This window comes from Alligator mississippiensis, chromosome 1 (genome assembly GCF_030867095.1).
Source record: "Alligator mississippiensis isolate rAllMis1 chromosome 1, rAllMis1, whole genome shotgun sequence".
Lineage (NCBI taxonomy): Eukaryota > Metazoa > Chordata > Crocodylia > Alligatoridae > Alligator > Alligator mississippiensis.
The window spans coordinates 326287345-326302065 of NC_081824.1; the positions used below are offsets into that span (position 1 = coordinate 326287345).

The window sequence follows — 14721 nt, forward strand, 5'->3', positions numbered from 1 at the left end:
AATGGGCAAATCTGGTAACAAAGCTGTCTGCTGCTGCAAGCTCTGTACTGCCAGGTCACACTTCCCCTGTGTGTACAGGGGCAGCGTGGACAGCACGCAGAGTTGTGCCCCTCGCTGCTGCCCCCACCTGCTGGGGAAGTGTGGCCAGGGCAGCGAAGAGCTCAGAACAGCAGGCAGCTTTCTGCACCGCCCGCTGCGCCCTGCTGCACCCGGTTCCACACACTGCTCCGTAGAAGCAGCAGCGAGGGCAGCACAGTGGGGAGCATTGCTGGTATCTGCTGCCGCCCCAGAGCCTGGGGCCAGGTCTGGGGCTAGGAGGCAGCTAGGGCCAGGGCTGGGAGGCAGTAGCTGTTTGCAACCTCCTGGCTACAGCCGGCCCAGGTTCTGGGTAGCTGCTGATAGCCACAAAGCCTGGGCTGGGGCACAGAGGCAGCAGGGCTGGGGTGCAGGGCACAAGCAGGGCATCCTGCCACATACCCCCTGCCCTCGTTTTGTTTTTCTGGCATGCCGGCACTCCGGTACCTTCCAAGGTAGGCATTGTGGGTTTTTTTGGCACTCTGGCCAAAAAACGTTGCCTACCCCTGATCTAATGCATGATCTTTTTCTAGTATTGCCTAACTTAAGTATTCTACACTGCATCTCTAACAGCTTTTTGTACGTAAATATGCACACTCAACTGGCTTCTTAGTAGCTCCTATGAAAGCTGTCAGGTAATTAGACTCGGTACGTGACAAGGTAGTACAAAGAAAAAAAAGGCATGTATGAGGATAAGATAGTATAGAAAGTAAATGTATAAAAATTATTCTAAGTTTAAAAAATTTTAAGTATGATGAACCATTTAAGAGTTTCTCGTATACTCGTTTTCCAGTATAATGATGCCCTACATATTTTGTCCTAAAGGAATAAAAAGGTTGTTCTTCAAAAATCAATTAAACTGAAGCTACTTTACAGTTAATCTGAACTAGTTATAAAAGCACCATATTTTAGCAGTTGCCAAGACTAATAGAAGTGTCCTAACTCTTTATCCTTAAATTAAAAAAAAACAACCCAAACAATACAGAACCACAAGAGCTGTTACAACAATGATTCTCAACTGGCTCAGCCTCTCCTCACCTCTTTCCCACTGTCCGGCCCCCATGAGAAGAGGTAAACACACCACTTGCTCACCTTCGTCAGACCACTCCTACTTTCTCCCCCAGCACCGCCACTGCCACCCAGCCCCTATGCAAGGAGGTAAGCACTATAATAAATGAATTGGCTTTTGAAATGGGGTTCACAAAAGTTATAGCAGGGGTGCCTGGAATCTAAAAATTTTGAGAACAACTGTATTAGAAAAATCAAGAGCAAAGTAATACTTATTAGTATACCACACGACTTCTGCTGGTCACTTGCCAATTAAATGCCACTTTGCTAGATTTGCCAGAATGTATAATGCAGTATTTAATACATGAAACAAACATATTCCTTATAAAAAAGAATTCAGAGAGCTAATAAAGCCAAAACTTTCCCTGCCCTCAGAAGTGTCGACCATAAATATTACATGTCCATTTTATTCACAGACAATGAAAATAACACCTTTTTAGGTTACCATAGCATGAAAATTCTACTACATGATGTATTCCTGGAGTCACATAAAAAAGGTCTTGAATCATGAGATGCTGAGGGAAACAAAATGAGCCACTTGCACAGAACTGTGCTAAGAGTCCTTCATGGGTTTTAATTCTGAATTTAGAAGACACCAACTAAGCTCACAGTAAAGTAAGAGGGTGGAAATGTCTCATCTAAGCAACTTTCTAAACTCAGTACTACAGTTTTAAAACTCTCTCATTCTAAAAATTGCTATGTTAATAAAATGGCAGAGCCTGTAACGGACAGAGCTTGGGTAATGTTTCCAAGAGGTAAAATCAGACTCTTGGTAAAGGCTCTTTCTCCTCTTCAAATACTGACTAAGAATCATTAAGAGCTCAATACAGAAGTTAACCAAAGTGACATTTAGATGGGAGAGAATTTTTACCTTAAGAATTACTTAAGAAACAACCTTTGGCTTCAATATAAGCATAGTACAAAACAATATATACTTCCAAATGAACAAGTTAGGCAGAATGTTATTCAGTTCAATTTGCTTCTCACTTCCCTGCTGCTCAGAGGAAGTGGGAAGAAACATGCCTCAACCCTATACCTGGTACAAATTATTATTCTGACTATTCACTGGCTAGTGCTGTGGTAGAAAAATGTAGCAAAAGTGTAGTGCGTGCCTTGCATCTGATTATCAACACCCATCTCCATCTAAGTGCAAAGAAGGGGAGTTGCAGCCCTGCCAAAAGCCGTTTTTCATCTTGGTCTGCTACTATAATGCAGATAGCTGGCATGGAGTAACATTAGGGAATTTATAGTCTGAACCTTGGAATGAACCTTGATGCTTCACTTCTAGTGGAAGTAGCACAACTATACATTGGCAATTGGCAATGTAATCCACAAGCCAAGATTTAGAGCTGCACTTCTTCATTTAAAAAGAAAAAAAAAAAGAGCACAGTATTCAGAAAATGTTTTTAGTTTTAAATTAACTCAATATCACTTCAAAAACCTTGGATTAAATTCATTATTTATTAAACATGACTACCAAGTTTAAAAAGCTTAAAGGCATCTTCTGTTTTACAACTGTCCTCACCCTCATAGGCATGAGCAAGCACACAAAAACACATTCATTTTTTTTCTGGATAGGAAGTCACACTAAACAATTAGTTAAATTACCATGAGTTTTAGAACGTCGAAGGAATTCTGCCTACAGAAAATACTGCTGACAACTTATATCTTACATTCAACAACAAAAATCTAAAAATATTCTAATATTATAAAAGCCTTAGTCTGCCTGACTGAAACAACCAATCAGAGTGTGAATACAGCATTGGGACAGGTGGCAGCACCACGGTAGAGGGCCGCCATGATGGCAAAGGTGCAGCTGGCCTCACCCACCATCCCTCACCCTGCTTCCTGGAGGCAGTAGCAACACTGCGGACGAAACGCAGGGCTCAAGGCCAGCAGCGATGGCCTCACCCCCCCCCCACCCTGCTACCTGAAGGCATCCACAAAGGAACAGAGTGGGGGAGGTGAGGCCATCAGAGCTGGCCTCATTCCCCACCCCTTGCTCCTTGGAGGTGGTGACAGCGCTGTCAGAGGGGAGCAGGGTCAGGATACCACGGGGGGTGGGGGCCCGGCCCACCCCTCCCCCTTTGCACCGTTGCCGCCTGCAGGACCAATGTGACAACAGTGGGGGGAGTAGCAGGCCCTACACCGAGGGGTGGGCGGAAGGGAGAGTGGCCAGATCCAACACGGTGGTGGGATTCTCTTGTCAAATATGAAACTAAATCTCTGTTTGAATCTCTTTTGATGTATCAGTAGTATTTAGGGGTGCAATGATAAAGAGTTTCTTGGCCGATACCAATAGCCAATTATTAACCGGCCGTATTGGCTGATACCAATCCAATTGTCGATTTACAGGAATGCAGCCGGGCAGCTTGGAGAGCATCACCCTGCCAGTAAGTCTGTGGGCAGGAAGGGGCTTACAAGGTAACCATTAAGTAATGGGGGCGAATAGAGGCTGCCATAGAGGGAGAAGGAAGGAGTGGTGGGGCAGGGGCAGATGCTACCTAGCCAAGGTGGTGAATGCAACCCTGGGGCCAAGAGCGAAACAGAGCCACAGGCAGCTCACCCAAGGGGCACAGAGAAGGTAGGGAAGGGGGGCGGCTCCCCACTGCTGTGCATACCCCTGGGGGAGATACAGGGGGCATGTGCCCCCCGCCCCAAATTTGTGTGTGTAGCAGGAGCGGGCTGCCCGCTGCAGGCTCGGGGCCAGGGGCTGCGCCCAGAATGGGTGGGAGCAGGGCAGGCTCAGCTACACAGGGCAAGCAGTGACAGCAGTAGCGCTGGCTACAGGGAGTTTTGGAGTGGCCATAGAACCAGGGCTCCTGAGGGGAAGGACACAGAGTGCAGTGCCCAAGCAAAGGTGGTGCTAGGGAGGGCTATAGCCACCACAAAATTCCCCATAGCCTCCCTGTAGCCACCATTCCCAGCACCACCGCCACTGCTTGACCCACATAGCTGAGCACGCCCCGCCGCCTCCAAACCCACCTCTGGCTCAGCCCCCCTGCTGGGAAGAGGCTGGGCCCGCCCCTGGCCCTAAGCCCGCAGCAGGCAGCCCTCCCTCACCCTGCGCACAAATCCAGGGGGGGTACATGCCCCTTATGCCTCCCCCAGGGGTGCATGCAGTGGCAAGGAGCTACCCACTGTCCTCCCTCCCATGCCCCCTGGATAAGCTGCCTGCGGTTCTGCCCCATGCTCTGCCCTGGCATCATATTCACCACCCTGGCTGGGCAGCATCTGCCCCCCCCGATCTGCACCCACGGTGAGAGGGAGAGTGGGGCAGAGGCTGGGGCAGGCGCTGCCCAGCCAGGGTGATGAATATGATGCTGGAGGGGGACGCAGGGCACAGGGCGGAGCTGCAGGCAGCTTATGCCCCTTCCCTCCCCTACAGACTTACCAGCAGGATGCTGCTCTCCAAGCTGCCGAGCTGCATTCCTGGCTGCATGCATGCTGCAGCTGTGCACATGCAAGTGTCATTTATTGGTGGCATTATCAACCAAAAAAGCCAACTGCCGACAATGTTAATTTTCCTTGTATCAGTGCCAGTCCAATATGTGACTGATATATCAGTGCACCTCTAATGGTATTATATATATTTTTCTTCCTTTATGACTCAGAGGCAATATTAGCAATATACAAGGCAAGCTGCCTTAAAACATTAAGAAGTAATGGTTTGAGGGATGAAATGAGTTCTACTAATATTAATAGCTTCTAATAAAAATACTATCAACTTTTAGTTACAGAACTACTTCCCAGAACCTGAAAAGCCAAGGTGGCTTCAAGATAAATGCGTTTCAAATTTCAGAAGCATCATCTTAGAAACTAACACTTCTCACTACTCTAAGTACAGCAAAAGTAGCAAATGGGGAAAATGACGACTAGTTGTCACTGTCTGGTGGGGCTGTAAAAAGTAAATGCATTTGACTAAGAGGACATTTCTAGTGCAGAGGGAGCAACATCACCAAATCACAACTGTTACCCGAGACACAAAGCATGTAGAAGGAAAGGACCAGAATTTCTCTCTCTCTTCTTCAAATGGTTCCTCTAGTACAGGATAGTAACCATTTATGAAGGTGAGATTATCCCAGTCACTAGCATTGTAAACTCCAATTACTCATTATTTAAACAGCATTTCGGAGACAAGGCTGCAGATTCTTTAAAATGAGGATCAATCCAATAATATATTTTATTAAATTTGTACCAAAAGCACATAATCGTGCAAAAGGCAATTTTTAGATTGTACCCAACACAAAAAATATATAGCAGGAAGATTTAAGTTAGTTGCAGCTGGTGAGCAGAGCAGCTAATCAGTACAGTCTGACTGAGAGCAGTTCTTGTGCTACTTTGCATTGCCTTTGACTCAGAAAAAGAAAATAGCTTTGTGCCACAGGAGATGTACCCAGACCTATTCTAGAAACATCAAATCTAATGGTAAGAATTCTTGGATTCAAGGAACCGTTACAGAAATTTTTTTCCCTCATTACGTCTACACTTGGCAAAGCCTTGCTAGTGCACCATAGTGAAAGCCCTATCTTTCATTGTCCTTTAGATACTTATGGAAAAACCTTATGCTAAATAATCTTACCCATTCACAAGCTCTCCTCTCAAGCAACCTTTTTGACCTTTCCTGGTCCTCTTTATATGACTTCCCCAACCTTAAGACAAAACTCTAAGTTACACACATACCTCAATAAACCTGATTGAGTGCTATCACGAAGTAACAGCATACCTGTCAGTACCCTTACTCAACTGCCATCACAATTTTGCCTCACTACAAAACGTTTTGAATTGCTGCATAACTAGATAGGGTCATTTGTTTCACATACCCGTTTTAATTTCAAGAAGTCCTATACTCAAAGAAAAATCACTTTGCAAGTTTTGTCCTTGAAGGAAATTCGCACTATACAGGATTTATAGGTAGATGGGCTAAGCGCAACAGATTCAGATTTCCTTTAGTAAGAAATCTGACAGTAGATACTCTCTACATTCTTCTTCTCTTACAACAGCTGTTTGAGCTCAATTTTCCAGACTATGTCCAAAAGCAAACTGAAGTGTGATTGAAAAGTACTGAAGAACAGGGTCTCAATATCAATTCAGAGCATCCATCAGGCCATGAGTAAGCATACTATAAAATGAGCTTCCAGACAAAAGTGAGATACGTTTCTCAATCCAAGAGAGACTGCAACAGTCCAAAGACTGAATGAAACTATACATTTGAAAAAGTGAATTTCTCTCTCTAAAGTTCAGAGCTGAAATCCCCACCTGCACTAGGAATACATTCATGTTAGCTTAACTGATTCTATTTTTAAATAAATTTTAGACATGGTTCATAATAAGTGTTTAATGCCAATCAAATAATGCCTGATCTACACTGGCTGGTGCCAAAAAAAGGTTCAGGAAAGCCTACTCAGCCTATGGGTTTTCCTTAGAGGCAAGGAAGCAGATAGGGGAGTGGATTGCTTTTGAGTGTGTGCACGTGTGGGGGGAGAAACAGGGCGGGGACATAGGTTCATTTTGTATTTTAATACTTTATTCTGTTACTATCACTTTTTATCCATCATTCTAAGCCACCCTGAGTATTTAATTAAAATCCAAGATAAGGGTTTTTTCTCCCTAATCAGCATGGGGAAGAAAAATCAGCTCCCTAAACAGCACCAGGCATGCGGGGTAGTCTCATCTTAGATTTGAGTTCCGGCCTGGAGCAGGCAGAGGCTCAGCTCTGGCTTTGTCCCCAGGCTTGAAGAGAGAATAGCTATTACCCAACTTCAGGTTAAAATGATTCATTTGGCAGGGGAGGAGCATGCAGCTGGGGGAAATGCAGAATAGACCACGGGGAGAGGAGGGGTCAAGAATATACAGCATGGTGTGTCCCCATAGCTGGGAGCCCAGATCAGCTGACAACTCCCAGCCACAAGAGTTTTCTACTTGCCAGTGCAGAGAGTCTGATTCCAGACTCTCCTTACATGATCAATAAGGCATGATGGGTTGTGAAGCTCAATCCCATCATGAGCTGGGCTCGTCGGGGGGAGGGGTGTACGAGGGCAGGGGAGGCTGTGGACCACCGAACCATGTGGCGCCCACGGGGACAGCCCAGCCTGAAGAAGGAGAACATTGGGAACCTGAAAGCCATGGAGAGGCCAGCACTACACAACAGGTAAGGAACAGGAAGGTGGGAAACGATGGGCCCCATGGGACTTGGAGCGGGGGGGGCAGCGGGGGCACCAGTCGCAGGGCTCAGGTGCCTATATACTAGTGCTAGGAGCATGGGGAACAAGCAGGATGAACTAGCGCTCCTGCTTGCACTAAACACCTATGACTTAGTGGGGCTAACAGAGACCTGGTGGGATTCATCCCATGACTGGGCGGTACATATTGAGGGCTATAGATTGTATAGAAAGGACAGGTCGGGGAAGAAAGGGTGGGGGGGGGGGTTGCACTTTATGTCAGTGAGCAATACACATCAACCCTCATCAAGACAGAATCCGAGGTTGAGGAAGTAGAAGGATTGTGGGTTAGGCTACATGGGGGGCAAGGAGAAAGGGATTTGGTGGTAGGGGTCTGTTACAGACCCCCACACCAAGGGGAAGAAATAGATGCGGGGCTCCTGAGGCAACTCTCGGAGACCATAAAAGCTAAAGAGGCGGTAGTCATGGGGGACCTAAACTACTCGGACATCTGGTGGGAGACGCAGACAGCAAGGTCCCATCGCTCACGCAGGTTTCTAACTTGTGTACAGGACCTCCACCTGACACAGGAAGTACATGGTCCCACTAGGGGGAATGCCATACTGGATCTGGTATTGGCAACGGGAGATGACATGATAGGGGACCTCCAGATCGGTAGCTATCTGGGAGACAGTGATCACCTTATAATAGAATTCAACATAAGACGTTGAGTGGGTAAGGTAACTAGTAGGGTGAAAGTGCTAGACTTTAGGAAAGCTGATCTCAATGCACTCAGGCGATTAGTCAAGGAAGCACTGCAGAGTAGGAGTTTTGATGGGATGGGTGCCCAAGAAGGGTGGCTGTGCCTAAAGGAAACGATCCTTCGGGCACAAAGCAAGACGATCCCCGAGCAAGGCAAAAGAGGGAAAGGGGCCAGGAGGCTTCCATGGCTGACCAGAGAAATCCAGGGCAGCCTAAGGGCCAAAAGGGGAGCACATAAAAAGTGGAAACAGGGTGAGATCACTAAAGATGAATATACCTCCTCTGCTCGTGCTTGTAGGGAGGCAGTTAGGCGGGCCAAAGCTACCATGGAGCTGAGGATGGCAACCCAAGTAAAGGACAACAAGAAATTGTTTTTTAGATACATAGGGAGTAAAAGGAAGGCCCAGGGAGGAATAGGACCCCTGCTAAATGGGCACAAACAATTGGTGACAGATAGGGGGGACAAGGCTGAACTCCTCAACGAGTTCTTTGCCTCAGTGTTCCTAAGTGAGGGGCACGACAAGTCTCTCACTGGGGTTGTAGAGAGGCAGCAGCAAGGCGCCAGACTTCCATACATAGATCCTGAGGTGGTGCAGAGTCACTTGGAAGAACTGGATGCCTTTAAGTCGGCAGGCCCGGATGGGCTCCATCCGAGGGTGCTGAAGGCACTGGCCGACATCACTGCAGAGCCACTGGCGGGAATATTCGAACGCTCGTGGCGCACGGGCCAAGTCCCGGAGGACTGGAAAAAGGCTAACGTGGTCCCCATTTTCAAAAAGGGGAGGAAGGAGGACCCGGGCAACTATAGGCCGGTCAGTCTCACCTCCATCCTTCGTAAAGTATTTGAAAAAATTATCAAGGCTCACATTTGTGAGAGCCCGGCAGGGCAAATTATGCTGAGGGGAAACCAGCATGGGTTTGTGGCGGGCAGATCGTGCCTGACCAACCTAGTCTCTTTCTATGACCAGGTTACGAAATGCCTGGACACAGGAGGAGGGGTGGATGTCGTATACTTAGACTTCAGGAAGGCCTTCGATACGGTATCCCACCCCATACTGGTGAACAAATTAAGAGGCTGTGATTTGGATGACTACACAGTCCGGTGGGTGGTGAATTGGCTAGAGGGTCGCACCCAAAGAGTCGTGGTAGATGGGTCAGTCTCGACCTGGAAGGGTGTGGGCAGTGGGGTCCCGCAGGGTTCGATCCTTGGACCGATACTCTTTAATGTCTTCATCAGCGACTTGGACGTGGGAGTGAAATGTACTCTGTTCAAGTTTGCAGATGACACAAAGCTATGGGGAGAAGTGGACACGCCGGAGGGCAGGGAACAGCTGCAAGCAGACCTGGATAGGTTGGACAAGTGGGCAGAAAACAACAGGATGCAGTTCAACAAGGAGAAATGCAAAGTGCTGCACCTAGGGAGGAAAAATGTCCAGCACACCTACAGCCTAGGGAATGACCTGCTGGGTGGCACAGAGGTGGAAAGGGATCTTGGAGTCCTACTGGACTCCAAGATGAACATGAGCCGGCAGTGTGACGAAGCCATCAGAAAAGCCAATGGCACTTTATCGTGCATCAGCAGATGCATGACGAATAGGTCCAAGGAGGTGATACTTCCCCTCTATAGGGCGTTGGTCAGACCGCAGTTGGAGTACTGCGTGCAATTCTGGGCGCCACACTTCAAGAAGGATGCGGATAACCTGGAGAGGGTACAGCGAAGGGCAACTCGTATGGTCAAGGGCCTACAGACCAAGCCCTATGAGGAGAGACTAGAGAAACTGGACCTTTTCAGCCTCCGCAAGAGAAGGTTGAGAGGCGACCTTGTAGCTGCCTATAAGTTCATCACGGGGGCACAGAAGGGAATTGGTGAGGATTTATTCACCAAGGCGCCCCCGGGGGTTACAAGAAACAATGGCCACAAGCTAGTAGAGAGCAGATTTAGACTAGACATAAGGAAGAACTTCTTCACAGTTCGAGTGGCCAAGGTCTGGAACGGGGTCCCAAGGGAGGTGGTGCTCTCCCCTACCCTGGGGGTCTTCAAGAGGAGGTTAGACGAGTATCTAGCTGGGGTCATCTAGACCCAGCACTCTTTCCTGCTTATGCAGAGGGTCGGACTTGATGATCTATTGAGGTCCCTTCCGTCCCTAACATCTATGAATCTATGAATCCCGCAATCATGCCTTTTGCCATACACTTGTGGAATGGCAAGAAGCATGACTGTGGGGCTCATGCATCAGATCCCACGGCACCTTTATTTGCACATAGATTCATAGATTCTAGGGTCGGAAGGGACCTCAATAGATCATCGAGTCCGACCCCCTGCATAAGCAGGAAAGAGTGCTGGGTCTAGATGATCACAGCTAGATGCCTATCTAACCTCCTCTTGAAGACCCCCAGGGTAGGGGAGAGCACCACCTCCCTTGGGAGCCCGTTCCAGACCTTGGCCACTCGAACTGTGAAGAAGTTCTTCCTAATGTCCAGTCTAAATCTGCTCTCTGCCAGCTTATGGCCATTATTTCTTGTAACCCCCAGGGGTGCCTTGGTGAATAAAACCTCACCAATTCCCTTCTGTGCCCCTGTGATGAACTTATAGGCAGCCACAAGGTTGCCTGTCAACCTTCTCTTGCGTCTGGCAGGGGCTTTAAATTCCAAGTCAACTTGGATTTGGGTAAATATAGTACATCTAGCAAACACACAAATCCCTTCTGGTCCATTAACTGGATTTAAAAGAAAAAGAAGAAACCTCAGCCTGCTGCACAAAACTCCCTCTTTCTACAGATAATTATGCTCCATCAGGTGAGCAGATTCTTGTCTCTAACACATACAAAACAGTTGCCGTTTCATATAGGTGACAATTTCAGTTGAACTGGAAAGAGAAGATATTCTTACTCAACATTTCCTAATCATCTTCCTTCCCAGAAATGGAACTGGACACCAGATACAATCTGAAAAGAAAGCAGACAAGATTCCTCTAACAAGGAATTTCTCCTCTGTTTATAAATAATAGTGATAAAAAACTGTCTTCAAAATAGAGGTTTAGCTGATTTCTTAAGTATTTAGTAAGTTACATTCTTTTGTGCCTTCCTTCTCTGTCACAGATAAAACCAAAATATAAAAAAGAGATACCAAAAAAGTCTCCCATTCCAGTCAAGATGCTGTTACAGTACTTTGGTTTCAAGTACTCCACTTGAATAGCTATTACTAGACTTACCAAGAAGAGCATGTTTGAGAGACCAGCGTTCAATGACTGGGTAGGACAACTTGAACAAAAGCCAAGACAACTGGTTTACAGTAACTCACAAATGCTTGCAAAGGCACAAAGACTTTGTAAAGCAATACTTGGAGACATTCCTTCAGGGAGCATTACAACAACAAATTCTCCAAGTTGTCTACAAAGTACGGAAATTCTGATTTCAAGATAGAAGGATTGTTTTATCTAAATAAGCATCAGCACAGTGAACACTGCAACAATGTAGGAAACACTTCAACTGAATCTATAACCTTCTAAACATTTGTTTAAAAGTTTACCACCTATACCATGCTTGTCCAACATATGGCCCACGGACCTCCATGTGGCCCGCCAAGCCATTTTACCTGGCCTGCAGTGGCGGCGGCACCACCGCTGCAGAGCGCAGAGCTGTGGCAGTGGATTGGAGCTGCTGGCGGTGGAGGCAGCGCCACCGCCAAGGAGCGCGGAGCTGCTGGCTGTGGAGGCAGTGTCACCGCGAAGGAGCGCGGAGCTGCTGGTGGTGGACCCAACGCTGCTGCTGCCAAGTGCGGAGCCGCTGGCGATGGAGCTGTCGCCGCCAAGCACTGAGCTGTGGCGGCGGCGCAGAGCGTGGAGCCGGAGCAGCAGCGACACAGAGTGCGGCGCCGCTGCGGACCGCGGAGCTGCTGGCAGCGGAGACGGTGCCGCGGAGCTGCCAGCAGTGGTGGCGGGGCAGCGGCGAGGCGAGGCAGGCAGGACCAGCCCACTGGCTCCAGCCGGCAGCGAGGGGAGGGGACCCGCTTACCCCTGTGAGGCCAGGCTCATCAGTGATTAGACAAGCTGGGGACAGCGCGTGCAGCTTCTTCTCTGGCTCCGCCCCTTGCCCCTGGCACATGGCATGGGGAGCTGCAGCATGGCCCACACCCTGCCCACATGTGTGGTGGATGGAAGCACGAGGTAAGTTCCCATGTGGAGCTAGGGGCACCTCAGGGCTGGGCCGGGGCTGCAGGGCGCATCGTTGCTGGAGCTGGGCTGGGCAGGAGGCAGGAGGAACCCGGCCCAGAGGCTGCATCTGTCGCTCAGACTGGGACATCCAGGATGGAGAGCTACAAGGGAGGGCACACATGCACACACACGTGCACATACACACATGCATGCACGCTGAAGTGTGTGGCAGTGAGCAGAGCCAGAACACAGTGCCTTTCTCACCACAGCCAGGGCTGCAGATGGGGGCGCTGGCCAGACTGGGGGCTTTGCATGGGTTCTGTCTGACTCACACCTCTGGCCCTGTCCCCGTTCCCATCCTGACACCTGCATCCTGGCCATGAGTCCCTGGTTGGGCAGGGGCAGCCTGGCCACCACCCCAGTCCCCACCCCAGCCCACAGCCCTTGCTCCAGTGACAAAAGTACCATGCTTCCCAGCACATCCCAATAGCTGCTTTGGCTCTGTCTGCTGCAACACACATGTGCTTGGAAGCACACACACATGAACATGCATGCACACACACACAGCCCCAACCCCCCAGCTCCCCGATTCCCACCAATCTGGTACTTTTGCTTAAATTTTCTCCAGTGGCTGGGACACTGAGACAACCTATAAAATCTGGGACTGTCTCAGCCAATCCAGGATATATGGTCACCCTACGTATAAATAGTCTAGATTATTCTCAAAAATACCCATATCTTGTTGCTTTGATTAGTTTCCACTCTGGCTGATATCTTTTCCACATTTTATCTGTCGACTTGCATTATGCTTCTTTCATTCGTTGAGAAGCGAGTAGAAGCGAAAGTGTTTATTTTAGTCAAGTGTTTGGTATCATTTCATTCTTGCTTTTATATTGTTTTTATTTTGGATTTTAAACCACATTTCCAGACCCATTTCATTGTCACTTCCTGCAACTTCATGGGTGTCAAAGGTCACATGACATCATTTCCTGATGTGATACCACTTCCTGTGAGGTCTTTGAATATGGCTCACTGGCCCACCGGGTGATAAAAAGTTTGTGATCCGGCCCCACATTCAAAAAAGTTGGAGACCCCTGACCTAGACCATTAACTACTCTAAGAAGAATAAAGATTAATAATCAAAGAACCATTTTCCCCAGATTGAGATGCAAATCAATTGCTCTAGCACAATGATGTTCAGACTACAAAATCACTAACTTTTCATAGGCAGCCCCTGAGAGAAAGTGTTATTAGATGCAAGGCATACAGTTAAAGAGTCCACAGGACCATATCAGTCCAGAATTTTCTATTGGAAATTCATTACATCTGTCACATTTATTTTCTTTTTAAACTGAAGCATATTTTACCACTATATACTGAAAGGCATATATGTTGTTGTCACTTTTTGGTTAATGCTGACTGTTCCTTTGGCTCCTAAGCCAGTCACAACTAAGTGTCAACTGCCTAAATTCAGCTTAAGACACACTGTTACAAAGTTCAACCGGATTTACAGCCATCACAATTTAGTTCCTTAATATGTATGCAACAGAAACTGATGTTAAAATTTAATTGTACTGAGAAGTAATAAAACTAATAGCAGGAATCAGGTATTAAAAGCTAATATATTGGAGCTATACAAATTGGTGCATTTTCTTTATGCTCATTTGGACATGCCTGTAAATACAAAAAAGGAGCAGGCAGGTCTAGAAAGAGTTTTTGTTGTGTTTTTTTTTTAAACAACGAACATATTGGTAATGCCAAGGTTATTAAGCAAAGGTCTTGGGCTAGCAATTTGTCATGGATGGTAGGAAAAAAAGCTTCCATTACAAAACATGAATACAAATCTATGTCTCCACAGTATCCACACGACTCAGGTCAGGGCATAAGATCAGGGCCAGTTATTTCTATTCTTAAGTCTAAAGACTTTCAAATAACCCCTCAACCTTGACAAATTCATGAGAAGCATTCCCCACTGATCAACATACTCCAAATGGAACGAAACCCGACCTAACAACAAATGTAAAGCCTGTCAACATCCTCACCTTCACTATGATCAAGGCATCCCATAACAAAACTAATCAAAATCCATGGATCCTACACATGCCTGCCACAAAATACGACTCCCAACCACTGCACCAAATGTCCTCACGGAAACTTTGTGGCTGAATGTGCTCCTGACTGAACCAGCGTGCTCCAAACTGAATTTTCTCAGAAAAATAATAAAAGGATATATGCCCAACCACTAGTGGGAGAATATGTCACAGAACTACAACTCCATCTCTGACCTTACAGTTCTTGTTCTCAAAGGCTACATAACACCATCAGAAAACAGACCTGGTAACAAAAACTCGTAATTTTACTGGACACCAAAAACCATGGACTTACAAAAGACAAGGATTTTATGGCTTGTAATAATTAATATGCTCCCTCTTCAAATCTTGACTCAGCATATAAAAACGCTCATGCATAATTTTGGATTATCTATTTGAAATATTCTTAAAG

The 14721-nt window shown here is 47.1% G+C and overlaps 1 protein-coding gene across 1 annotated transcript in view; it reads right to left on the reverse strand.

Moving 5' to 3' along the window:
- MSL3 (MSL complex subunit 3) overlaps nucleotides 1–14721 on the reverse strand; it is a 53825-nt gene that overhangs the window by 13975 nt on the left and 25129 nt on the right. The gene's annotated exons all lie outside the window — the stretch shown is intronic.